Genomic DNA, 27371 nt, shown 5'->3' on the forward strand with positions numbered 1-27371 from the left:
ACCTGAATAGGTGGTAGGGAAGTGCATAACGGAACAGGTCATTGCCCTTGCAGAGCATATTCAAGCACGAAACGAACGAAAACAGCATACTGGTGTTGTATTTATAGACCTGTTGGCGACATACCGCACGGTCTGGTGAGAAGGGTTAATGCTGAAACTTGCAAAAATCATAATGTTCAAAAAGACCTTGAAGCTGATCTCTTCTATTCTAGGGGAAAGACAATTCCGCGTCGCCCTAGTAGACATCACGAGCAATGTCAGGACATTGAGGAATGGAATCCCTCATGACATCATGTTGTTAAATGTTTACATTAGCGACATGCCGAACGCTTTCTCCCTGAGACTGGGATACAAGGACGACTGGGCACTCGTTACTCAAAGTAAGGTGTGGACCCGTCTCGAGAGCGCACCCAGCAAGGATGTTACCAAACTCAAATCCTACTTCGACAAGCGGTACATTAAGATTAACACTTCAAAAGCAGTGGCTACAACCTTCCATCTATGCAGTGGCTGGCACACCCGTAAATTGAACGTCCTTTGAACGGCTTTTGTTTTTTTTACCAGCAAGAGGAGGAGGCAACTGGGTGGCGGCGAATCGACTTCGGTCGAGAACATACCTTACGGCAGCGTCGCTTCATCAGTATGGACTTTCCACCTGTCCATCATGTACGATTCCGGGCGGGTTCGCGACCGTTTACGAATGCGGTAAGTAATTTGCAGACCAGATAGATCATCATAACATTTGGGTTCGTGGATAGCTCTTACGGTAGAGTTACGCTCTCCTCGGCAGCAGCCTCTTATGGTTTTCACAATACTATGTTATGACGATCGACCCAATCAACAAAGTCTGGTCCGCATTCGTGCACCGTCGCAAACCCGCCGGGTAGCATCGTCACAACACACCGTTCGACTAGATGCTCTAACGTCTCAGGTTCTTGCCCACAGCGGGTACATGTTGGACAGGTAGAAAGACCTCACCGATGAAGCGCACTGGCCGTGAGGCAGCTCCTCGACTGAAGCCGATTCGCAGTCACCCAGTGTCTCCTCTTACTGGTATCAAAGCCTGGCAACTTCTCACCAAGCTTAGAGGAGGTTACGTCCCCGCCCCCACACGGGATTGAATTCGTCCAAACCGACTTCTATCTCGTATGTGCAGCTCTAGACGTAGTCAGGGATTCTGCGTACAAGGGTTGTCGTACCAGTAAGGTCGAGGGTTCAAACCCCCATCACCGCCGTGACATTTTTAAAATTCTGTATTGTCTTCTGGCACTTTCCTACTCACTTCATCTCTTGTTCATAACATGGAGGTGTAAGGCCATTAGAAGCTGGTGCTCGTTCTCTCATACCCTGATTTCTCATACTCTGGATCGCAATAAAACTAAACACTGACTAGCAATACAGTTGCACATAAACTTAATTTTTATTAACTTCCTCCATTTCTTTATACCCCCCCCCCTCCCTCTCAATATATCGATTGCATTCTCTCTCTCTCTCCCTCCCTCTCTCTCTCTCTCTCTCTGCATCACTGTCTCCAATGCTATCACCCCCACCCCTCTCTCTCAAACAAAGCATTCCCTCTCTCTAGATCACAGCAAATCCACATACTGACAGGCTCTACAGTAACACTCTCAGTAAATCTATTGCATTCTCTCTCTCCCTCTCTCGCCATCTCTCTCTCTCTCTCCCCCTCTCCCACTCTCTTTCTCTCCCTCTCCCTATCTATCCCTGTTTCACAGAAAATCCACATACTTGCTAGCTCTATATTTGCTCCTCATTCTTTCTTTCTCTCATACGTGACCATTATAAAGTGTTGACACAAATCCCATTAAATATTCATTTCCTTTGAGTGGAAAATGACCACCCTCTCCCAGGGATAAACAATAACAAAATGGTATAAAAATATAGCATTTATTAAGCGCAATATTCACTACAGGGAGTCCCCAAACAACAGAAATACTTATCTAGGATGAGACATGACGCCTGTTGGGAGATATTACATTTTTTAAAGACAGAGACAAAGCTGTTACCGGTAAAGAGCCTTTTCAAAAAAAAAAAAAAGTAAAGTAAATTCCCTTTATTCATCCCATATGGGAAATTTGTCTCTAGGGTCTATTCCAAGGGAAGACTGGAATAACCCAGGCGTTAGCCGCAGTGCAGCGCCGCAAACTGAGCTAGGGCGAGGTGACTTACTCAAGGCAACATAGCGCAGTGGGTTTAAAAAATCGGTTACTTTTGGGTACGAAGCAAAGACCGTATCGCTGAGCCTCGCTAATCCAAGGACTCAACTATACGCGCTTAGAGCGAGACTCGAACCCAGGACCTTCCTATCCGAAGTCGAGTGTTACACCCCAAGACACCATAGCAGCTGCACATACTGACTCGCCCTATAATTGCTTCTCATTTTTTCTTTTTCTCATACGTGACTATTATAAAGTGTTGACACCAATCCCATCATGTTTTCATTTCCTTTGAGTGGAAAATGACCACCCCCTCCCAGAGATAAACTATAACAAAATAAGATTGATGCAATGCGTTTTGGAAAATACTCACAACATCTGCCAGCCGCATGTAACGTACAAACACACAAAACGATGTATGACCTACAACGTTTATAGATAGTTCGAAGATGACGTCACTCAGGTCTTTGTTATTGTTTTTTGCCATCCGCGTTTATGAGTAATGCTCGCTGAACTGTATTAACCCGACTATAAACGTTCATGGATACACACAGTTTTGTGTGTTGGTCCGTTATACTTCCGGATGGCAATGTTATGAGCTTCTTAGCCAAGCGCATACTATCAATAGGCTGATTAGTGAGAACTAATCATTAAAATGACTATCTAAAAACAACAACTGAGCTGAGTGACGCCAATTTATTAGTTCCTTTTATAGATAGTTTGCACTTGGGTAAGAAACTCACAACATTTCCATCCGGAAGTATAACGGACCAACACACAAAACTATGTGTAACCATGAACTTTTCGAGTCTGGTTTAGATACAGTTTAGTGAAAATTACTCATAAACATAGATGTAAAAAAAAAACAATAACAAAGACCTGAGTGACGTCAACTTGGTTCTATCTATAGATAGTTCGAAGTTGACGTCACTCAGGTCTTTGTTATTGTGTGTTGCCATCCGCTTTTATGAGTAATTCTCACTAAACTGTATTAACCTGCCTATAAACGTTCATGGTTTCACACAGTTTTGTGTGTTGGTCCGTTATACTTCCGGATGGCAATGTTGTGAGTTTCTTAGACAAGTGCAAACTATCTATAAAAGGAACTAATAAATTGGCGTCCGGATGGCAATGTTATGAGTTTCTTGGCCAAGCGCATACTATCTATACTGGCTTCGAGTGAATACATCTTGTGCTTTGAGGGATTGTCAGAAAAGTCTGGACAAAAGGGAACCAAAATTCGGGATGAGTAGCGGTTGAGGTAGGGAGATAACCCGAGTCAAGAATGCTTAGGACTAACCCACACCGGAGACTGACTCCGACGACTCGGCCACGGACAAATTACTTAAAAATAAAGAGAAGAGCCACAAGACCTACCCACTACCCATACCAAGCACCCGACGTCCTCTGTTGTTGTTTTAGGTGCTTGGTATGGGTAGGTCTAGCGGCTCTTCTATTTATTCTTAGTATTTTGTCCATGCCCGACGTCTTTATCCGGAAGACGGCAAAGGACGGCAGTGCCGGGTCGTCGTAGTCAGTTTCCGGTGTGGGTTAGCAATTACGTAAGCTTTGATCAAACCAAGTCATTTAGAGCGTTAATTTCAGCGTTAGATTTAGTATTCGTGGTAAAAGTACTCCTTCAGAGCCACTATCTGTCCCTATAATTCTGGAGTTGATACTGTTTTTTTTTCCTACAGCGTGAAACGGACAATAGCAATTGCTTGCCACCCTTTGTAATGGACGCTAGTCTATCGCAAAGTACTCTCCACCAAATCTAACAGATCCTGCAGGGTGGACAAGGGTCTTAACACATCTAGGCTTCATCCAGATTCGATCTTGGTCTCCTTGTATGTAAAGTGAGAGCATTACATTTATGGAGAGCAAAATAAAGTGAGTAGATGTGACTCATATATAAGGGAACAACACAAAACAAACAATGTTTCGGCACTTGGCCTTCGTCAGGAGACAAAAACACAAATACAAATATGCTCACTTTATTTTTCTCTCCATTTTACTGGCTCATGTAGGCACCTCTAGCTTGGGTATTACATATATACAAGCAAGGAAAGTTTTAAGATCCACTGTGCCGTAAACTTACTATAATCGATACAGTAATCATAACATTTTGGTTTTTGAGTATCAGAAATTGATGTATATTGCAACGGCTGTCATTGGTAAACTGCTATATTAAAACATGTGATGCAACAACATAATATAGAAAAAAAAGCGGAAAGCAGAAGAAAACCCGCCCCCACCCCCAAACAAAATCAAAACAAAAACAAAACAAACAAAACAAAACAACACAAAAATATGTGTCTCTTTATATACAGTGACAAGACAGTAGAAAATGGACATATTGTAATATCAGAATTATTTGTGCCCTATTTAATTAACCCAGACGGAAAAAAAGTAAATGTCTCATTTATTTAAAATGTGTCAAAATGTATCAACTTTGCATGTTTATTGATAGATATTTTGTGATTGTTAAATGATTCTCCTGTCGTATCTGCTCGGGCACTCGAGCAAATAAATTATTAGATTATAATTTAATTAATCGGAGCGGTATGTAATGTCTTTTTAAAAATAGGATAAAGTACAAGTGAAACAGCGAGCTTGATGACCTAAATCCAACGTGCACTTATTTGCAGGTTTGATAACCCAATTCATTATGGCCTCATTGTTGTAATAGAAATGTCAAAAAATGACGCAAAATATTGTCTGTCCATTACAAAACTCTTAAACTAGGCCTATAAATGGGTTCCGATGTCAGATCTGCATATAAGTAGACGTTGGATTTAGGTTATTAAGCTCGCTGTTTGTCGCCTAAAATTATATGATCTACTATTCTAATGTAGATATGACCCCAAAAAATAAAATATTTATCACAAAACATTCTCCAATAAAACATGAATAATAAACCCACATTTTCCCGTTGGGTCCTATCAGGAATGTGTAGATATGTGCTGGTAGCTACGTGCACATATTAGCAGGTCTGATAACCGGACACAATTATGGGCTTATTTTAACATTGTTTAAATGGACAATTTTTGTGTGTTGGTTTGAGAGTATATACATTTCAACAAAGAGACCATAATCATTTGGGTTATGAGATCTGCAAATGAGTAGCACATGTCGGAGGTAGATTAGAGATAACATACCGTGTTGCCTCACAATGACTCATAACACATTTCACTCATCGTACGCGGAAATAATTTACTTTATATGTCGATAGATTAAAAAAAAGAAAAAGAAAAAAAGCGGTCCTTCTGATCCTTGAGGTCTATGGAACCGGAGATTAAATCGTTTCCTATGAAATTAAACAGGCAATAGAATATGCATGCTACCCCTTTGACAGAACGCTAGACAATTGCAAAGTCCCTTTCTTAGATCTAAATAAAAACAGCTACTCAATCACTGCTATGTGGACGTTGGGGTGAGCAAAAAGGGGAGGGGGGATAAATCTCGACTGAACCCGTGATTGATAGCGGTTCGCTTCCCCCCCCCCCCCCCCCCCCGAAGTAGCGAGTGCTATACCAATTGAGTTACCGTCACCACTTCGTCTTCAATAAATTAAAAGGATCGCAACTTATCAAGAATTCTTTAACATGAGACTTCGTAAGAATATTATGAGAAATTTCGGGTTTGAAACGTTTGTGAGCAGTTCTGATAATCGATCGCAATTATTATGAGCTTAATTTAAGGTTGTTTTGCACAGGGTTGAGAGGATTTCTATTACAACAATGAGCCCAAAACAATACGCTTCAACAGTCGTAACGTCACTTCCCTCGTAGTGACGCATGGCAATTTAGTAACTGGCTCTAAACTATCGGAACAATGGCGGACATCCTTATGAAATATTTCTCCGACGAGCATAAAATCGTATCCAGAGGAAAAAAAAAAACAACATTATAAATCTGATCATGTTTCGACTTTTACACATTCTGATCACAAGACATATGAAAAGTTCTAGCGAGCATGAAGAATAAAAAGTACCAATTTTCTATGTTTAGAACCACGATGGCCGCTGTTGCTGACATCAGACTATTGAATCCAATTTGGGTTGTCTATCAGACATGCTAATGAGCACGTCGATTGTTAGCTCATCTTGGTACAATTTCGCGTTTTGAAGTATATCAAAAGTTTACCGGTCAAAAGGAACCAAAATATGCCACCTGACGCTTAATCCAAGTATAAACAAATTTTAAGAAATGTTAACCCCCCCCCCACCCCCAACAAATTACGCCTTTCCGATACGGCATCATGGGATAGCGTCGCCAGGCATTCCATGAAGGAATATAGATAATCCATCAAACATTGTCAGATGTCAACAGGATTCGCCCATGTTGTCCACAGTGAGCAAATTTGGGGTTCTATATAATCTTGCCCGAAGGAATAAAAAAGTCGAGCTGGGCTCGAACCCGGAACCTTCCGGCTCACAGTGCAATGCCTTAGAACCTTCCGGCTCACAGTGCGATGCCTAAACCACTCGACCCCCTCTCCCCCAGTAATGTTAATCTTCAATAAATAACATAAGATTATCGTTAATCAATACGTTTTCCCATTTATCAAAACAAATTTTAAAAATTACACGCAAGAAAACTGTACAAATGAATGGCCTTCAAATATTAATAAAGGCACAAGATATATATATATATATATATATATATATATATATATATATATATATATATATATATATATAATATATATATACATGCATATATATATATATATATATAATTTTACATTTTGTTTTGATAAAGAGGAAAACAAACGTTAACAAGCATCTGTCTTATCTTATTTATTGCAGCTTATCATTTCTTCACTTTCGTTCTTACCCGATCAAAATCAAAGAAATTTGTTATGTCATGGAACTACAATATGTCTGGCATTATTTTGACATTTCAACATCCTTTACCAATATCTTGACAGACGATCTTCTGAGAATGGACCATAAACTATGAAATGATTTTCTTTAATTGACCATCTCTCTATTGTTAAACGTTCATTCCAACTATTAAGACTTCATCGATCAATCGATCCACCAATTTTTTCATTTATCCACTCATCCATTTATCCATCTATCCATTCATCCCTTTCTCCGACTTTAATCCATGCGACCGTTAATTCATTCATCCATCTATCCATCAATTATCCATCCATTCATCCATCCATTCATTCATCCATCTATCCCTGCCAATGTCATCCTCCAATCACCCAGTCACCAAACAATCCACCTGTACATCTCATCCATTAATTCATTCATTCCTCCAAATATCCCTCCATTTCTCCATCCATCTATTCATCCATCCATCCATTCATCCATGAAATCAACCACCCGATCATCAGTCAATTCATACACCTTCCCCTCAATCGACCAATTCATCAATCTATCTATCCATCTATCCATCCATTCATTCATGCGTGAAACCAAACATCAGACCATCCATCCATCTATTCAAATGTTTTCCTTTCCCGTCATCCACCCATCCCATCCATCCATCATTTCATTATGCATCTAGCATTCATTTCTCACCCCATCATCCATTAAAAACCATCCACGCATTTATCACACTCCCCTTAAAGATAGCCCCAGCGCATACATAATGCACGCGTGTGCATGCACGATTAAGAATGTAAAACCGTCTCACTAATGCAGCCTGTTTGTCCCGAACGTGCGCCAAAGAAAGAGACAAGCTTGCTCATTTCTATAAACAATAATAAAAAAGAACAACACAGATCAAATTGATTTCAGCTAAAAGCCACCGCATTTTTCTCAGGGAGAAAAATAGCTCAACGTATGGAGAGCAAGCAAGACGTTGAGCGCTGTCAATTATTACGGAAGGTGAAAAAAATTATTGAAAAGATAGGAAACGAAACAAAACAAAAGCGAAAGAATATCAGCTCTATTCCTGATAATAATAACAATACGCCGATAGTAATGTTATTCGTCTGAGACTTTATTTTGATATCTGTAGACACTTATTTTTGAGAATAAGACATTAGGCATTAAGATTTAAGAGGGGGAAAAATGATATAAATATAACTTTATCGTGGATTATGAATTATGAAAGCACAATACAGCAGGCGCTATTGTAAAAGTCGGAATCCATCGTTGTCCATGCAGGGAAAAACAAAACAAAACAAAACAACCCCGCTAAGACGGACATTGAACCACGGAGAAACTGACAAAATGTGACTCAACCGCTCAATTCGGTATTATTATGTCGGGCTGACCAGATTCCGAAAATCGTGTTTAAAATTTTTTAATCTGAGAATTAAGAAATTTGAGAAAGGAAATTGTTGATCTCATTATAGCGGTTACTTTAAATAAAATTTCATGAAGTAGAGAGAATTTAATCGACGTGTACATAGTGGGCCTGATATATTGTTGCACCTAATGGACCATATTTTGAGTTGATAATTCCCATTACAACAATGGCCCCATAACGGGTTATGAGACCTGCAAAATAAGTGCACGTCGACTATCTAGTATCCGATTTACCCCCGAGAAAATACCGGATTGAAACTGTGAGTCACAAACCCATTTTTTTTTACATTTTAGTCATAAAATATTTTTAATCCATACATTGATTAATCAAAATGCCCAACAAACCAGATTTTTCACACAAAGTATTGAACAAAATTGAATATAACAGCTTCGAAAAAAAAAGGGAAACACAAAATGTTTCAGGCTCAAAACCCCTCTTCAGCCAATAACAAAATCAATATGATACTGTTTCGTATATATATATATATATATATATATATATATATATATATATATATATATATATATATATATATATATATATATATATATATATACACCTTTTCAGATTTCCATAAAAGAACTCACATTTTTTAATTTGTCATTTTGGATTTTTATGAGAAAGAAGGGTGAAGTTTGATGTCAGTATCTGTATCTGTGCGTGTTTGTATTATTATGTGATTTGCTTTTTAATTCGTGAATTGGGCATTACCATAATGTTTTCCTGTGTTAAGAATTAACCATAGCTAAAGACTAATTTATAACATTTTATACTCTTCCCAGAAACAGTATTCTTCAGAAAAAACCCCCCGCGTAATTGACTAGATGTCATGTTAAAATAATAACCCCGTTATTTCAACAATCCTCCAAAATTTAAAAATAGAGTCAATTAACCCCCCCCCCCCCCCCCCCCGCAAAAAAAAAATATAAAAAAAGATTAAAGAAGGGAAGGAACGAGAATTGATCGAATATAAGCTCTACTGGGAGGCCTTCGGTATCAAATTTTTGTTTTATTATCCGAGTTGGAATCAAATTACTGTGGCCTCTTGGTGAGAACATTATGTAAAACAACAGGGAGCAACAGAAAGATGAGACTAGTGAAAGGAAAGTTAATATGACCCAACAATGGAAAACGTGTCACGAAGGAAATTTTGATGTTAGAGTATTTTTTTCCTGGACCTAATTGCATGGAACAGTGCCAAAAAAAAAAAAGAGAACAACCCAGAAAAGAGTTATTTGTATTGATCCTACGAGTGCTGTGGTAATACACGTCATATGCATAGGGCAATAAGCAAATGTTACGTTTTTTTCGCCGTAGAAACTGGACAAACAAAACAACCCCCGTAAAAAACACTAAAAACTAAAATTCCTTTTATTCATCCCATTGGGAAAATTTGTCTTTGGGTCTATTCCAAGGGAAAGACTGGAATAACCCAGGCGTGCGTCAGCTGCAGTGCGGTGTATCAAAGTGAACTAGGGCGAGGTGACTAGCTCAAGGCCACCATAGCGCAGCGAGTATCCGAACTCGCTATCTTTCGGGTACTAAGCAAAGCCACGTTGTCCCGCCCATAAAGTGTACGACATCCAGGTTTTTCGTGGCTTTAAAGAATAACACTTTAACTATATATTGACATCGCACATTTTTCAAGACTATTATAATCCAGCGTTTGAATCCACAATTTATTCCTCACGTAGACCAAAATTTGTATTTTATTTCGTTTAGTTAATCATCCCTTGAAGGAATTTAAAAAAGCTGACAATTTTTTTTAAAAGCGGGGGTTTATCGTCCCCAAGGAGAAAGACGAAATTGCCTGAAGCCGGGCTTGAACCCTCCGGGGTCATAGTGCAAAGCCATAATCACTAGACCACCTCGTTGCCCTCTTGTGAAAGCGTTGGTTGTAAATAATTTTTTAAAAAAGATTCACTACTTACCGTCAGAATAGTAATTTTAACATAGGTATCCTTAGATATTCAAAACGATGATACTTTATCCAAGGAAATAGCATTGTTATAGCCTTTTAGTATCCATGATCGATGTAGTAATGATACTCATCTGTGAATGACAAGAGTATAATGGAAATATCAGTATATTTATGTGATCTAAATATGCTGTTTTATTCACAAAACAAGTAAAAAGAAAAGAAATCTTGAACCTTAGGACAAATAAAAAAACCCAAACAAAACGAAACGAAGCAAAAACAAACAAACAAACAAACAAACGAAAAAAAACAAACAAAAAATAAAACAAAACCCCCCAATAAACAAAACAAAACAAAAAATATAGAAAAATAAACAACTAAAAAATGAAACAAATGGAAACTATAATAAAGAATATAACCAATTCCCCCCCCCCCCCCCCAAGAAAAAAACAACAACAAATAATATAAACAAGAAGACAAAAAAAGCAAAAAAAAAAAAAAAACAACAAAAAAAAAAACAACAAAAAATACAAACAAACAAACAAAAAATACAAAACAAAAATAACGAAACAAAAGAACAAAACATAACAAAAAAATAAAATAATTTGAAACAGTGATGTCAAACAAAAATTTTCAAATTAACAGTGAATGTTATTTGTATAACTTTTGAAAAAAAAAACCCCACACAACCTCACAAAAAAATAAAACAAGAGAGGATTCGCGTTGTGTCAGAGAATGAAGTTGGCAATACACAGGTAATTTCAACGTCAGGCATGAAAGGACAGTTGATGAAATATTATTTCCCTCTCCAATCATCCTGACTGCAACTGTACTCTCCCGTACTCTGACATAACAGATTTTTATCACTTTGGATAGAAAACTTATATTATTGCGATTGATTAAAGTAAACCACAGAGTGGCATTAGTTTGTCTACACTGATATTTAATTTAGGTCTCTTTGTCCATAATTAGGACCTTTTGGAACTTTTAGAGCTACCACTACAAGGTCTACATGGCTCCCGAGAGGCCTGTAACACCAATGAAGGCATGTTACAAAAGTGCAAAATTCCTATTAGAAAGATAGACAGACAGATAGATAGATAGATAGATAGATAGATAGATAGATAGATAGATAGATAGATAGATAGATAGATAGAGAGGGATATTAATATATATATATATATATATATATATATATATATATATATATATATATATACGTGTGTGTGTCAATGTGTGAGAGAGAGAGAGAGAGAGAGAGAGAGAGAGAGAGAGAGAGAGAGAGAGAGAGAGAGAGAGAGAGAGACTAAGAGGGTATAAAAAGAGAGGAACCTACCCAATTGCAGTCCCCCTCCTTTCCTCCCTACCAACCCACTAATAACTAGATAAATTCCGATGACTATGGTCATCGTCATGATTACGGACAATGCGGATTGACCCTTTGGCTTCATCTTCCAGTAATCATAACCCTTATCGTGTCAATGTCCCTATGTAATAACTGCCTAAGAAGGTGCCGCTTCGGTCTCAGTCATAGATTTCTTCACAAATAAATGAGACGGTGCACGAAGAATTTTGTAGTAGAGCTTTCAGGAGGACAATGTTTATAGAGAGGGTGTTTTGCTTTTTTTCCCCCTTTGTGGTCTTGTGGTACGCCAATCGCATTTATGGACGGGATTTCCGAGTTCAAGTCATGTTTTGAGAGGTGCAATGTCTTTGCTCACATTGTAAAAAGGCCGTATTATAGGCATCATGCCTCGTCCTAAATGTTAAGTATTCTTGTTGGCTTGGGACCCTTTATAAAGCGCTTTGAGTGCATCTAGTTACTTTTGTGACAGATTTGTTCCTTTTATACTTCTAAATGCTATTGAAATGATAACTTCACAGGGATTTTAAATCATACATAACCCAATCTTGTAAACAAGTAATATCTAATTCATAATTTGTAAAATCCGTGCTTATATATAACTGTAGAACATGGGGCACTGACAGGAACCGAAGAGCAAAGATTAGACAGATTCCATAGAAAACAACTGAAAAGAGTCCTGAATATACGATACCCCACAAAAATAAGCAATAAAACACTGTATGAAAAATGCAATGAAAGACCCTTATCCATTCAAATCCTAGAGGCACGATGGCGGCTTTTTGGTCATATTTTCAGAATTAGGCAATTTATGTTATATTTAAAGTTTGAACTCCAAAACTCACTCACTTCAATAGAGGTGTTAATTTTAACTAAATCTTAATGAAAATAAACTTAAAGTTTAAATTTATGAATGAAGTTCATTCCCCCCGACATAAAACCATTTTAAAGCGATTGATTACATATCCTGATAACTCTCCGAACACCAATGCGTAAAACCCGACACAATCCATTGTTTTTTTTATATCTCTTCTTTCATAATGGCTGAGCGGTTGTGTCCTCTCTAAAAGCTACAGCGATCATTGCACACACGGACACCTACACACACACACATACACACACACGCACACGTGCACACACATGCACGCACACAAATAAAATATTTAAAAAAATAGTGGCTATCTAACAGTCTAAATCGACGGTCTTGTTACAGATCTCCTGTCCAAAGCAGCAGAATGAATCCGGCAACGATAACAGCAACGATAATCAAAGATATGATAATAATCACCCGTAAAAAAATTGTGTCGTGGAAAAATAATTGATTATAATGGAGGAAATGCGAGATCCTCTTGCATCATTGATCGGAGAGACGGGTGGCAGCGGGCTGTAAAAAAGCTACCATAAAATCAGAATATTACAACCCATAGAAGAAATAAGACACGAGATTTGGTTTACGTCACGTAGTAGTTTTCTTCTTGGGATGGACATCCTTTCTCTTGAATATCAACGACAACAACAACAAGAACAACAGCAAAACCGTGACGTTTTATCGACAATTCAAATGGATTGTCTATACTATCTGTTTATCCATACTGGTAACAACACGTTCGACTAACAGGAGTCAAGCAATATATTTTCTTTTCGATAAACTATCATAATATTTTTTTTTCATTAAAAATATAGAAAATATCCTTAATCATTCAATATAAGTAAATATTCTGCCATCCTTTTGCACTAGATTGTTTTTATCATGTAGCAGAACAAAAAAACAACAAAAAACAAAAACAAAACAAAACCAGAAAGAAAAACAAAACAAAAAAAAAACAAAACAAAAAAAAACAAAACAAAACAACCAAAACAAAAAAACAACTAAAACAAAGCAGACTTTGCTCTCGTTTTTCCAGATCTACCGTATTGCGATACCATTTTTATATCATTGTCTTTGTTGTTAACTAAATAAGAATAGTTTTGGGACCGCGATGTTCCTGTTCCATATTATTGTGTTTTAATATTTTCGAGGAGTTACACAATATCAGGAAATATTAGATATCTAAGCAAAAATTACACACACGTCACATAATTTTGCGATCAGTTTTATAAAATGTTTTCTCAGTTGAAGTTTCTTCTTCACTCAGGAGTAAGGATTATCTATATATTTTCCATGTCAAAAATAGTATTTTGATTTATTTAGCGTAATTTGTCCTGAAACAATAACTCCACTGTTATTTCCTTTAATATGATATTCGTAACAGACTCGTAGTATAATAGACGCCTAAAGGAAGGAAATATAACTACGCCCCTCGGACAGTTAGTGCTAAACTACGCAAACTGCACAGTTTACAATCGATGATATCCGTTTAATTAAAACACACGCCTGATCAATTGCACCACGACAGAAAACTATATTTGTAACCTTTAACATTTATAGTCTGATTGAAAGAATCTAATGAGAACTAATCACATATCTAGGGGTAAAAACAAACAAAGAGCAGAGTGATATAACTTTCTTCATTTTAGTGATTATGAAAAAACCGGTTATATTTGTCCGAGCGGGCTTGAGCGTGTGTCACAAATGATTTGTTTTGATTGATAAAATCTACTGGTCAATTACGCAACAGCGAAGCACATGGTGCCCTCGTCCATCGGTTTTAGTTTCGAAACTGATTTAGCCATTCGCTGTACAAGGCTGGCAGAGGCAATTTCTGTTACTTCCTTGTAAAAGGAAAGTTTCTACAAGTGTGGAAGCAGGCTAAGATAGTTGTACCTCTGAAGCCAGGGAAACCGGCGAAGGAGGCCGACAGTTACAAACCCATATCACTTCTGAGCTGCCTGTACAATATTCTGGAGCGTGTGCTACTGAACTGATTGGGGGCCGGCGGCCGGTGCTAGGCGCTGCCCTGCCACCAGAGCAGGCGGGCTTCAGGGTAGGGAGGTGCACAACGGAGAAGGTCATTGCCCTTACAGAGCGTATTGAAGCAGGATTCGAAAGGAAACAACAAACTGGTGCTGTATTTATATACCTATCAACGGCGTATGATACCGTCTGCTGCGAAGGGTTAATGCTCGAACTTGCAAACATCATAAGGTTCAAACGGACCTTGAAGCTGTTCTCTTCAATCTTAGGGGAAAGACAATTCCACGTCGCCCTGGGAGACACCACGAGCAAAGTCAGGAAACTCATCGATCTGTTCTGGCGCCAATGTTGTTTTATGTCTACACTTCCTCCTGAGGCTGGGATATGAGGATACGAGGATATATGGGAGAAGCCGGTTCCCGATGTTGACGTTCAGTTTACGGATGTGCCAACCACTGCATATGTGACCCTCCGCCTCGAAACGGTATTAAGTCGGATTTTTCAATTTTGGGTTTTTGGTACCCAATCATAGCTTATATTATGCTTAAAATTTTGATACCAAATTTATAAAATTTTGATTATTCATTGCCCAACTATGACCGTTTGAAGTAGGGAGAGTGTAAAACCAAGTTTTGAGAAAATCGACTTTTTTGTGAGGCACCGTTTTCACACATAATCAAATCAATGGGGCAAAGATAACTCTTCAGATACGGGCATTGAAAATTTGACGAGAATAGTAAAATTTGCAGAGACGCCAATTTTCAATTTGACTCACATGAATTTCAGACACCACTCGGAGGAATTTCAATACCGAAAGAGGAATTTCCGCACACACAAAATGGGAATTGGGATGATATTTGGTATTGTGTTTACATATTGTATAGATCGAAATAGATAACTGATTACAAATATTTTCTGATTTATGAGCACATTGCCAAATACAACCCCAAAGTTTCCTTATTTCAAGTGAAAAAAAGCTCCAAAACATAATGATGGTAGTGAGAATGATGTTGTGTTGGTGGTTGTAGTAGTAGTAGTAGTAGTCGTAGTAGTAATAGTAGTAGTAGTAGTAGTAGTAGTAGTAGTAGTAGTAGTAGTAGTAGTAATAGTAGTAGTAGTAGTAGTAGTGGTAGTAGTGATAGCAATAGTTGTAGTAGTGGTGATGATGATGATGTCATAATGGCTATTGTAGTAGTAGTGGTAGTGATGATGATGTGGTGGTGGTGGTGGTGGTGACTGTGGTTGTAGTAGTGGCAGTGGTTGTAGTAGTAGTGATGATGTTGTGTGGGTGGTTGTAGTAGTAATGATGATGTAGTGGTACTGGTTGTAGTAGTAATGACGATGTGGTGGTGGTGGTTTTAGCAGTAGTGATAATGATGTGGTGGTAGTGGTTGAAGTAGTAGTGGCAGTGATGATGCGGTGGTGGTGGTGATTGTAGTAGTAGTGTTCGTGATGAAGATGCGGTGGTGGTGATTGTAGTGTGTGTGTGTGTGTGTGTGTGTGTGTGTTTGAGAGAGAGAGAGAGAGAGAGAGAGAGAGAGAGAGAAGAGAGAGAGAGAGAGAGAGAGAGAGTGCTAAAAGTGCATCAAGTGATAAGTAGAGCAACATGAACTTTAAAAACCAACGAGGATAAAGTTTGAGGTTAAAGTATTTGTTATTAGCTATTATTGGCAAGTGCAGCCTTGTAAATGTTGGCTCTCTGAGAGAAAGTCAATTCTTTTTTTGAATATTTCACTGATAGTTGCTTTTTAAAACTTTAAATATATATAACTTATCGTCAATACTTGTGTTGAATTATTATGTTTTCATCTAGAAAAATGATTGTAGTTTATGAAACAACCAAAAACTGAAATTTGATCATTTTGACCATTTCCACTTTAAAACCTGTTTTCTTCGTTTTCCAAATCCCGACTTAATACCGCTTCGAGGCGTAGGGTCACATATGTGGGTCCATACATTACTTTGAGTAACCCACATATGCAGTGGTTGGCACATCCGTAAACTGAACGTCAACATCGGGAACCGGCTTCTCCCATATGAGCCGAATCCAAAGTACCTGGAGATCACGCTGGACCTCAGGATGTCCGGCGGGACACGATTACAAACAACTGGCTTAATAAGATCAAAAAGAGAGGGAAAGGGGAAACCTTGTTTCGAGCCGAAATGAGTCCCCGCATCCCTTGGACGTAGCTTCCCTGACTTCGGACATAGCTACTTATACGAGATGGAAGTCAGTTTGGACGAATTAAATTTCTCGAGGCGGCGGGGACATCGACTCCTCGAAATTGGGTGAGAAGTTGCCAGGCTTTTCCACCAACAAAAGGAGAGATTGGGTGGCAGCTACCGACGTCGGTCGAGAAACTGCCTCACGGCACACTCCCTTCATCGGTGGAGACTTGTCACCTGTCCAACATGTACACGTTGTGGCCAAGATCCCGAAACCTCAGAGCATCTAGTTAAACATTGCGTTGTGACCAAGCTTCCAGGAGGGTTCCAGACGATGACTTTGCGGCCTGGATAGATGATCATAACTTAGTAGTGTGGCACCATTAGAAGCTGATGCCATTCGATCAACCTATTTCTATTGACAATATTTACATTATCACCAAGTCATTACTGTTGAATACTATTCCCATTATTTTCTTTTATAAACATTAACATTACTCCTCATTAATCAAACCGAAAAATGTCACGAAGATTATTTTGTGAACAAAATGAAATAACAAATAATGATGTCAAATGACTTAAATGATGATACCATTTTTTAAACTATTGAGACGACGAGGGCAAACAGAAAATTTTAATTATTTGTTTATGGTTTGAAATGTTTATCCTCGTGGCTAGACTTTCATGGGGAAATTGAGAAAAAGCCATAAATTAGACGAACAATAATTGGAAATTTGTGTAGTGTTTGTGTCCATTATGATATTTAAACTAAATATACGGAAAAATCATATCTTATTCATTTGTTATAATTTTTTAAAAAGAACAAACTTTTCTCAATTATCAAAATACGACGGCTTTATATTTCACTTATTATTATTATTATTATTATTATTATTATTATTATTATTATTTATTATTATTATTATTATTATTATTATTATTATTATTATTATATATTATTATTTATTATTATTATTTTATTATTATTATTATTATTATTATTATTATTATTATTATTATTATTATTATTATTATTATTATTATTATTATTATTATTATTATTATTATTATTATTATTATTATTATTATTATTATTATTATTATTATCATTATTATTATTATTATTATTATTATTATTATTATTATTATCATTATTATTACTATTATTTGATACAGACCACTATTCAAGTAGTTAGAGTATCTCAAAGATCGGGCGTTTATTGACCAAATGATATTTATAAGTCAAGCTGTATATTGGTTCGTGTGGAAGAATTATTCTTGTTTTTAAGAAAAGGATTTCATAAATATTATATACAAATAACACTGATGGATAACACAGAAAATAAAAATTATGCAGACGGATAGATAATAAATATAGAGGAGTTGTGTGTGTATGTATGTATGTGTGTGTGTGTGTGTGTGTTTGTGTGTGTGTGTGTTTGGGGGGGGGGTGTTGGCTGCGATAGAGAAAGCATATGTGTGTGTATATATATATATATATATATATATAATATATATATATATATAATACACACACGCACACACACACACATATATATATATATGTATATATATATATATATATATATATAATATATATATAGTTATATACATACATACATAAAATATATATGTATATATATAGTTATATATATATATATATATATATATATATATATATATATATTAATATATATATTCCATATTAACACTACGTGAGGAGAATTGGGTAGGAAGAACCTTCAACTCATTAGCCTGGAGCATGCTGTTGTATTAATTTACAAAAAGGATTTCCAAATCCACAATATGTCTTCAATCATAATTAACAAACAGATCATCAGTAAGTATGCAGGGATTCATTACACATTACATACAATGATATACAACATTTTAGAAAAAAAATAGATTTTTTATAAAGATATGAAAATTCATATTTATATCATATAGCGCAATTTTACACCTGACTACGATGAGAGAATGTGAGTAAAGAGCCTTTTCCCAGGACTGAACTATGCGCGGCTCAGAGGAGGATTCGAACCCAGGGCCTTCCGATTCGAAGGCGAGTGGGATACCACTAGACCAAATAACCGCACTCAAACATGTTAGATAGAACAAATTACGATGTTTCCTTGAAAAACCAAAATAGCATCTAAAAATAAAACTTGCAAGTAAGTTGGCAATGACGCACAAATGTCTAGATATTTCAAAATGTAAATGTTGATGCTCGAAGCACAAAGAATTAAATACCACTACCACATTATCTCATTTGTCTGTCGTTTTTCATTCATCCTGGCTTGTTGATAAAGGGGAAACCCGAAACGTTCATTTTATCTGCTATCGAATATTAAATTGAAGCTAACATTCAATTTCACATTGTTATTTAAATATTTCAAAAGCAAATTAATTTTGTTTTTGTATATTTTAATTTTCATCATCATCATCATTGCCTTTTTCACCCTGGGTCAGGGTATAGGCCACAGACAAACAATGTCCATCCTTCCCTATCCTGAGCTATCTTTTTAATCTCATTCCAGGTCTTACCACTTCTCTGTATATCAGCTTCTTTAATTCTTCTCCATGTTCCTCGTGGCCTTCCCCTTGATCTTCTGCCCTGAGGGTTCCAGTCCAATACTTTCTTTGTTATAGTAGAGTCGTTCTTTCTAAGCGTGTGTCCAATCCACCTCCATCGTCTTCTTCCTATTTCCTCTCCCACTGGTTTCTGCTGTGTTCTTTTCCATACTTCTTCATTTTTTATTCTATCATTTTAATTTTAGTATTGATTAAATCCTCTTTTTAAATATCCATTGTATTGTTAATTTAATGCATTGTTTTAAAACATACAAAACATGATCTTTGACGTAAGCAGATAATGTGGAAACGTCTTTATGTGACGTAATAACACATTTTAAACAAAAACACCTTGACGTTTCGAATTTACCCAGTTAACTGCCGTACTCTGGAAATCACGTATTTAAAAATTTGGCCAGAAATCTCGCCCTTCAAATATCGATCGATTTAAATGACCCTAATCCTGGCAAATACTTCTTCGCGAAGTCCCAAGTTTGAGGGGTTTTTAAAAAAAATTTTTTTTTTTTTGGGGGGGGGGGGGGGGGTGCAATATTGGGATTATTTAAATCGATCGATATTTCATTGAAAGAAAATATTTTGGCCATCTTTTTGTTTAATCTGTTGTCTTTCCAGAAGAGCACGGCAGTTTACTGGTTAAAAAAATAAATAAACAAACCAAAATTATGATAAATGAAATGAGTCCAGACCGGGTAGACATAATAAGGATGGATGCAGATTGGCATGAATTATGTGGCGGACATAATCGAACGTTGGAGGTCGCCAGCGTGGGCAGAAATACGTTAACATCTTACGCTGTGATGAGTTTGATTTAGAATCGCATATGCAATGTCAAACAGATGGAAAGGGAATAATAATATATGCGACCCATCATCTCATGATGGTATTTTTTCCTTGCGTTTTTTGTGTTTTATAGAGTGGTATGTGTACCGTATTTTAAAACGAGAAAAACCGACATTTAATATAATTTTAGATCAGTTTGACTTTCATACCACCACTTGTAAAAATAAAGATCAAAGCAAAAAAGCAAAATTATTATTGTTATCATTATTACTACTACTACTACTACTACTACTACTACTACTACTACTACTACTACTACTACTACTACTACTACTACTACTACTACTACTACTACTACTACTACTATTATTATTATTGTTATTATTATTACTATTATAATAATTATTATTATGATTGAGCTCTCTCATTAGGTATTTATTGTATAGTAAACATGATGATAAATAAAATAAAGAAAACATTAGTCATGACGCCTGTTAGGTGATATTACAATTTTTTTCCGACAGAGACAACACTGTTAAAGTCTAGATACTCATTTTACACCTGAGTACGGTGAGAGACTGTTAGTAAAGAGCCTTTTCCACGGACTGAACAATGCACCGAGCGAGGCTCGAACCCAGGACCTTTTAATCTGAAAACGGGTGTCATAACAGAAGACCACATAACCGTATGTAAACATGTATCATTTTTGTTCATTTTTTCAGAGATAATCAATATCTAATGACTTTTTTTTCTTCGAACTTCGATAATCTTCCGCCACAATCTCAATATCTTAAAAATAATAAACAGAGTACAACTTTTAAAAGAAAAAGGAACTGCAAAGATGAATGATTATGATCTATTAATCTCTGTCAAAGTCGAGATATTTTTAGAAATTGGTTTGTCTGTAATGGTTTGTAAACACGATCGAGACAGGCCATCGTGAATCCAACTTAGAAATTGTTAAAATAATAATAATATAAGAAAAACAATCAAAAACATATATTATGTTTTATTTTTATAACAGGGGAGGGTGATACAGACATACAAAAGGATATAACGATAAAGTCTGACGTAAGACGCAAATGTGGACAAACAAACAGGAGGAGAAAGTCGTAGAGATGAATTATTTACAACGGTTCCATTACTACGCAGCGATCTGGGCAAACACGTTATTTTGACACGGTCTACACAACACACAAACAACACAATTATGTTTTATGTATGTGTGTATAATTGGTACACACTGTTATACATTATTCATGGCTTAGTTGTGTCAATAGAATGAGTAGGTACAACGTAAATACCAAAGAGGAGAAAGTCAAGTTATTTTATCCGCGGAGGAATTATATTATAATATTATCATTACACCAGATAGCGGTTTGAAAATTATGCTGTGGATATAATGAATAATTAACCGGCATCAAATACAGAAATGTGGGAGGGCGTAAGGGACAACAAACGCCATCTTGTTTGTTATTGATTTCGTTCGTGTTGTTCGAGTTGATGTCATGTCTTATTATTATGCTTTTAACCAGTTGACTGCAGTACTCTGGACAAACTCGTATTTAAAAATTTGGCCAGAAAACTCGTCATTCAAATATCGATTGATTTAGATGGCCATTGGCAAAACTCTCGAATCTGGGACTTCGCGTTAATCCTTAACGGCCCTCGCATTCCTTTAAGTTAGTAAGAACAGCTATATCTACACATACAGGAGACTAATTGTAAATGTTACGACTCGTTATAAGTCAAACAAAAAACAAACAAAAGTTAAAAAAAAAAGCCCCAATCAACCAAACAAACCAAAAACAACAAGAAGCAAAAAAACAAAAACAAAACAAAACACACACACACAATAAATTAAACGAAAATAAAACAAAAAAAATAAAATAAAATAAAAATAATAAATAAATAAATAAATCAAAAACACCTTACCCATATACCGCATTTTAAACGATTTCACCACGATCAATGCGCGTCACAATGCTTAATATTTTTTCTCCAAACCAGCCATATGTTGCCAAATTTCATTTCTAATTCAGAAAAGTGAGTGGAGCAGGCACTTATGTTGGTAACAACAAGATATGAAGTGAGTAGAAAAGTGCCAGAAGACAATAGAGAATAAAACTTTTTTTCGCGGCGGTGGTGGGGTTTGAACCTGCGACCTTATTGGTACGACAACTCCGCCTGGCAGGTGAGAGCGTGGCTCTACCGTGTGAGCTATCCACGAACACAAAAATATTCGTTTCAAACCCAAAGTCATTTCTAGATCCCTCTCTCACCCACTTCTTGAGATCGCCGATTCGTTCACCACCATCGCGAAATAATTTTGACCAGCAGTTAAGCTTAATAGCCAATATTCTCATCACAAACATATAACATAGAAACGATTAAGACATTGAGTATGCTCCGGTGTATGGGGTGAATTTTTAATTCAGAAAAGTGAGTGGAGCAGGCACTTATGTTGGTAACAACAAGATATGAAGTGAGTAGAAAAGTGCCAGAAGACAATAGAGAATAAAAATTTTTTTATTCTCTAAAAATTTCTAGAAATGACTTTGGGTTTGAAACGAATATTTTTGTGTTCGTGGATAGCTCACACGGTAGAGCCACGCTCTCACCTGCCAGGCGGAGTTGTCGTACCAATAAGGTCGCAGGTTCAAACCCCACCACCGCCGCGAAAAAATTTTTTATTCTCTATTGTCTTCTGGCACTTTTCTACTCACTTCATACCAAATTTCATTTCATAAGCACAACTCGCCTATTTTTGTACCACTTCTCACATTCACATATGAGGTGAGTGAGTAAAATCTATGCACTGTGATTTACCCAACAAATTGTATCACCCAAATACTTCTATGAACTTCCAATTTTTTCGGCTATGGATCGCAGCAATGGCCTTGACAAAATCACATCTTTCAAAGCCTCTAAGAAAGGGACAATAGATAGAGGGAGATATGACTAAGAGAGAGAGAGAGAGAGAGAGAGAGAGAGAGAGAGAGAGAGAGAGAGAGAGAGAGAGAGAGAGAGAGAGAGAGATCAAAACCTACCAGTAACGCTCTACATCATCGGTGCACAACAGCAAAACACAAACACGAAGTACGGGATTTTGGGGAGACTTAAGCAATTTCCAGATATCCCCTCCCCACCTCCACCCCTCGGTGCGTTCTTTCCCATAATCCTCAAACAAGTGATTTGGTTCTTAACTTACAAGGTGGATCCCATTTATGCCATCTCCTAAGAGCTGGCGTAGGGGCCTAGACCCCCATATCAGTAATCTTTTGCGTTCATTTTGCATGCCCTGAAGTGATTGAGTAGCACATTTCAATCGCAGCACTAAAAAACCGGGACAAAATCCGGCTACATAGAACTCATGCTCTGAAGGAGGTAAAGTAGGAAGTAGGCAGGATCTAGTGAATGCTGTCGTTTGATATTATGGACGATGTGACCATAATCAGCGTGGTACCAATCTTTGGATGTTCTTAATTATTATGTAACCAGCGAAAAGGAATCTTGAAAAGCCGCGACGATGTTTTAAGGAAGGGAAATGGAATAATTTCAAATGCGTATTGTTTTATTACAATAATTTATTGCATGTCCTAAGTGCTCCCTCATAATCAGATTTCCTGAATATCTAGTGTTTTTGAATATTGAGATAATGTTCTATTTTGTTTAATCAATAGGAACTATCAATATCACGTTCATCCTTTTTTTTTCTCAGGACAAACACCACAGGGTATGCGTACCTTATTATGTTTTACAGCACAGGAACCTGATCTTACATCATCCCATACACCACAAACATCGCGAAAAATATATTGTATTAAAACAAATTCCTGTTATTGTGACAAACATCCCGTGTTCTGCACGAAAACAAAAAATGTTTCATTTCCTTCAATTGTACACGTAACATTATTTTTGGCACAATCCTGATCGTTATCACTATTTAATGGTGTGTACATAGCAATACCACTGTTCTCAGGACCACCAGGGACGGACGAAAATGTCATGGAATCAACAAGAGGAGGACACGCATATATTTTTTATGCCCTAAGAAATATATCAGGATTAGGAGATCAACTTGAAAATAAAAAGTAACATAACATTAAAATTTTGATGTGTGGTCAGGAGACTTGTGATCATAAATTAATGTTGTTTTTTCTTTTAACAAATTGTCCCCTCCAAGCGCGTATCAATTTTTACCTTAATTCGAGCATATAACCGTTTGGGTCTTTTGTCTTCTAAAGAATTTAACCACAACGTACAATCGTTATTTCTCTCAGAGTTGATGTAAGTTGATGTAAATTTAAATTATTATTGAGAAAATCTATTCAATCGAGTGAATACTAAGGTGGTTTAGAAGTTTACTTGCAAATCAAAAGTATTTGAATCTGTTAGTTGTAAAGACAAAAATATAACATTTTATTGCCTTCATATCATCATTATTATCCTTGCAAGTAACCCTACAATTTAGCCTTCCGCTGTCTCTTTACATTCTCGGACGCGATACAAAATGTGACATGATTAAATAAGTGGACAATACTTTATATATTTTATCATCAGATTATCATTATCATTATTTGTGAGAGGTCGGAAGAATAAAAATAAAGTGAATTAATTTTGTTCCACTTCAGATTTAAATAACAATGACGTCTCGAATTAAGGTAAAAATTGATACGTGCTTGGGGGGACAGTTTGTTTAAAGAAATAACAACATTATTTTATGATCACAAGTAAAGGAAACAATCTAGTGGTTGTGATGTCGGGTTTTCTGTGGAATCCTTAACAACGTTCGTCATAAATGGAATGCCACTACAGGTAAATCAACTGACAGTTAGGAACGTAATGGCGAAAGAAAGTCCCAGGTTTGAGAGTTTTGGCCAAGATGATGATTATTTAGTTCGGTCGAAATTAGAAGAACGAGTTTTCTGGCCAAATTTTAAAATGCGATGTCCCAGGTTTGAGAGTTTGCGCCACTTAAATCGATCAATATTTGAAGAACGGGTTTCTAGCCAAATTTTAATACATGTTTTTCCAGAGTACCACAGTTAATTAAATAAATAAGATGGAAACGTGACAATTGATTTGATCATTGTCTATTTCATATGTAGCTTTGTCATCTTGTGGTACGACATTGGGTCACGCTGTATGCGGGCAGTATACAGTGGTATAGTATCAAACGTTATTATCTATAAAGTTATAATAGTGATTTCTCAATCACAAAAATGAGTTGTACAAAAAAAAAAAAAAAAGGCCAAGAGACGACAAACAACAACATTACCTCTCACTTTCGATGACGATTTGAAGTAACTCAATGACGAAATCAGATTGACAGTAACTGGCAGAGATATGAGACATCAGAAACAGGCACAAGATAGAGGCGATTGAATAATCTTTAAAACAAGTATAAGAGAAACGCCCGAGCTACGAAGTCGGATGACAATCGAAAGCATTCTTCCTATTGATGGTATGCGCTTGGCTAAGAAGCTCACAACATTGCCATCCGGAAGTATAACGGACCAACACACAAAACTATGTGTAACCAAGAACGTTTATAGTCTGGTTAATACAGTTTAGTGAGAATTACTCATAAACGCGGATGGCAAAAAACAATAACAAAGCCCTGAGTGACGTCAACTTCCTTCTATCTATAGCTACGAATTGTTGAGATAATGACGAAGGCAGGTTTGAATTCTTAAACGTGTGAAGTCCATCCAATATGAGACTTGTTTTTCTGCCATCGATCTGTCCGCCCATTAACAAATGGGCAGCTGCTTCTCTTTCGATCGTGCGGATAAGACTCGCCTTCGGACTGGCAGGTCCCTGGTTCGAGTTCTGCTCTATGCGGCAGAGTTGAGTCCTTGGAAAACGCTCTTTATACTCACCTTCTCTCACCGTACTTATATGTAATATGAGTACCCCGCTGGTAACAACGCTCTTTAATAAAAATATAGAATGTTGTCTCAATTGCTTGTTATATTTGTGAAGGTAAAGTCAACATGGAGAGGGGTAACAAAGATATTTCAAAGATGCGTGTTTTAATCGTATGTTAAAAAAGAGTAAACAAAAGAGTCAAAGAAAAAAAAAATCATTCATATTTTCTAGATTTTGGACATCAGATTGGGATTGGTCTCGATCATTTTATTCTGCTTGGGAGTTGGCAGCGGCACATAAGGAGAAATATAAACTTTTGGTATAACAATCATAGGAGTATAAACAGAAAAGGAACATTGATACAGATAAACCGACGCTCACCCACCCAGACAATCAATGAAAGCGTCAAATAAGATATTACGTAGAGTGGATCGCTTGCACATAACGATATTATTACAATCAACGTAATCGATCATAACTTCGGCTACAAATATCAAAGAATGTAGAGTAAAGGTTCCAACCATCCCCATCTAAGCTCTATCCAGTCCCTCACTCTCCCTCCTCACAATAAGTCCCCCTTCCTCCATATTTCTCCTCCTCCCTTCCCCATACGTCTCACCCATCTGATCTTGAACACAAAAGTCAGGGGCGGCCGTATTCATAAGGTCTATACATGACCAGAAAGTTCTCAGACTGAATATTTCTGGCACGAGAGGTAATTGTATGTACTATTTTAAGGAAATCGCTTAAGTGAATTCAAGTACCAAGCGGTCGCGATGAAGACGATAATAAAGATAGATGAATATATATCCATATACATGCAAATGTGAATGTATAATGTATGTACATATACATTATATATGCATGTCTTTCTTTCTATTTTAGAATTACGAATACATTGTCACAGCTATTTGCTACTACAGAAATAAATGTTATGTAGTAAGGTCGGGAATTTTGTTTCTGTATTCATGATATTTACTATGTAAGCGACACTTTTAGATCATATCAATAGCAGTGCAAAAATAACAGTGTAGTCAAATGATTATAGATGTTATGTTTACCTATATGCGGACAAACACATAGAAAAATATTAAGGCCAAGAGGAAAAGATAAAAGAGGGAGGAAAAGTAGATTCTACCAACAATAATATTATTATTATATCCTTGTGTTTAGTCACAGGTTACCTATAAGTCCCATAGGGTCCGGGTATCGGCTTATATAAGTATCCCTGCCACGATAGATACCATTAAATGGTAACTATAATATGAGTATGTAGAAATGAAATCCATCTGTGATAATATGACAATGGCGACAACGTTGTTGAAAGTTTGTCTGATATGACGCTATGGGGACGCCTTCGTTGTAAAACCGTTTGTGA

The 27371-nt window shown here is 36.7% G+C and overlaps 1 protein-coding gene across 1 annotated transcript in view; it reads right to left on the bottom strand.

Moving 5' to 3' along the window:
• Positions 1-27371, bottom strand: part of LOC144973154 (neuronal acetylcholine receptor subunit beta-3-like) — a 142173-nt gene that overhangs the window by 83114 nt on the left and 31688 nt on the right. The window contains exon 2 of the mRNA XM_078915270.1: positions 10381-10501. The gene's annotated coding sequence lies outside the window, so the exon portion shown is untranslated. The remainder of the gene's footprint in view (positions 1-10380; positions 10502-27371) is intronic.

The sequence above is a fragment of the Berghia stephanieae genome, chromosome 5, assembly GCF_034508935.2.
Source record: "Berghia stephanieae isolate SIO BIC M18660-M18661 chromosome 5, UCSD_Bste_1.3, whole genome shotgun sequence".
In the NCBI taxonomy this organism is placed as follows: domain Eukaryota; kingdom Metazoa; phylum Mollusca; class Gastropoda; order Nudibranchia; family Aeolidiidae; genus Berghia; species Berghia stephanieae.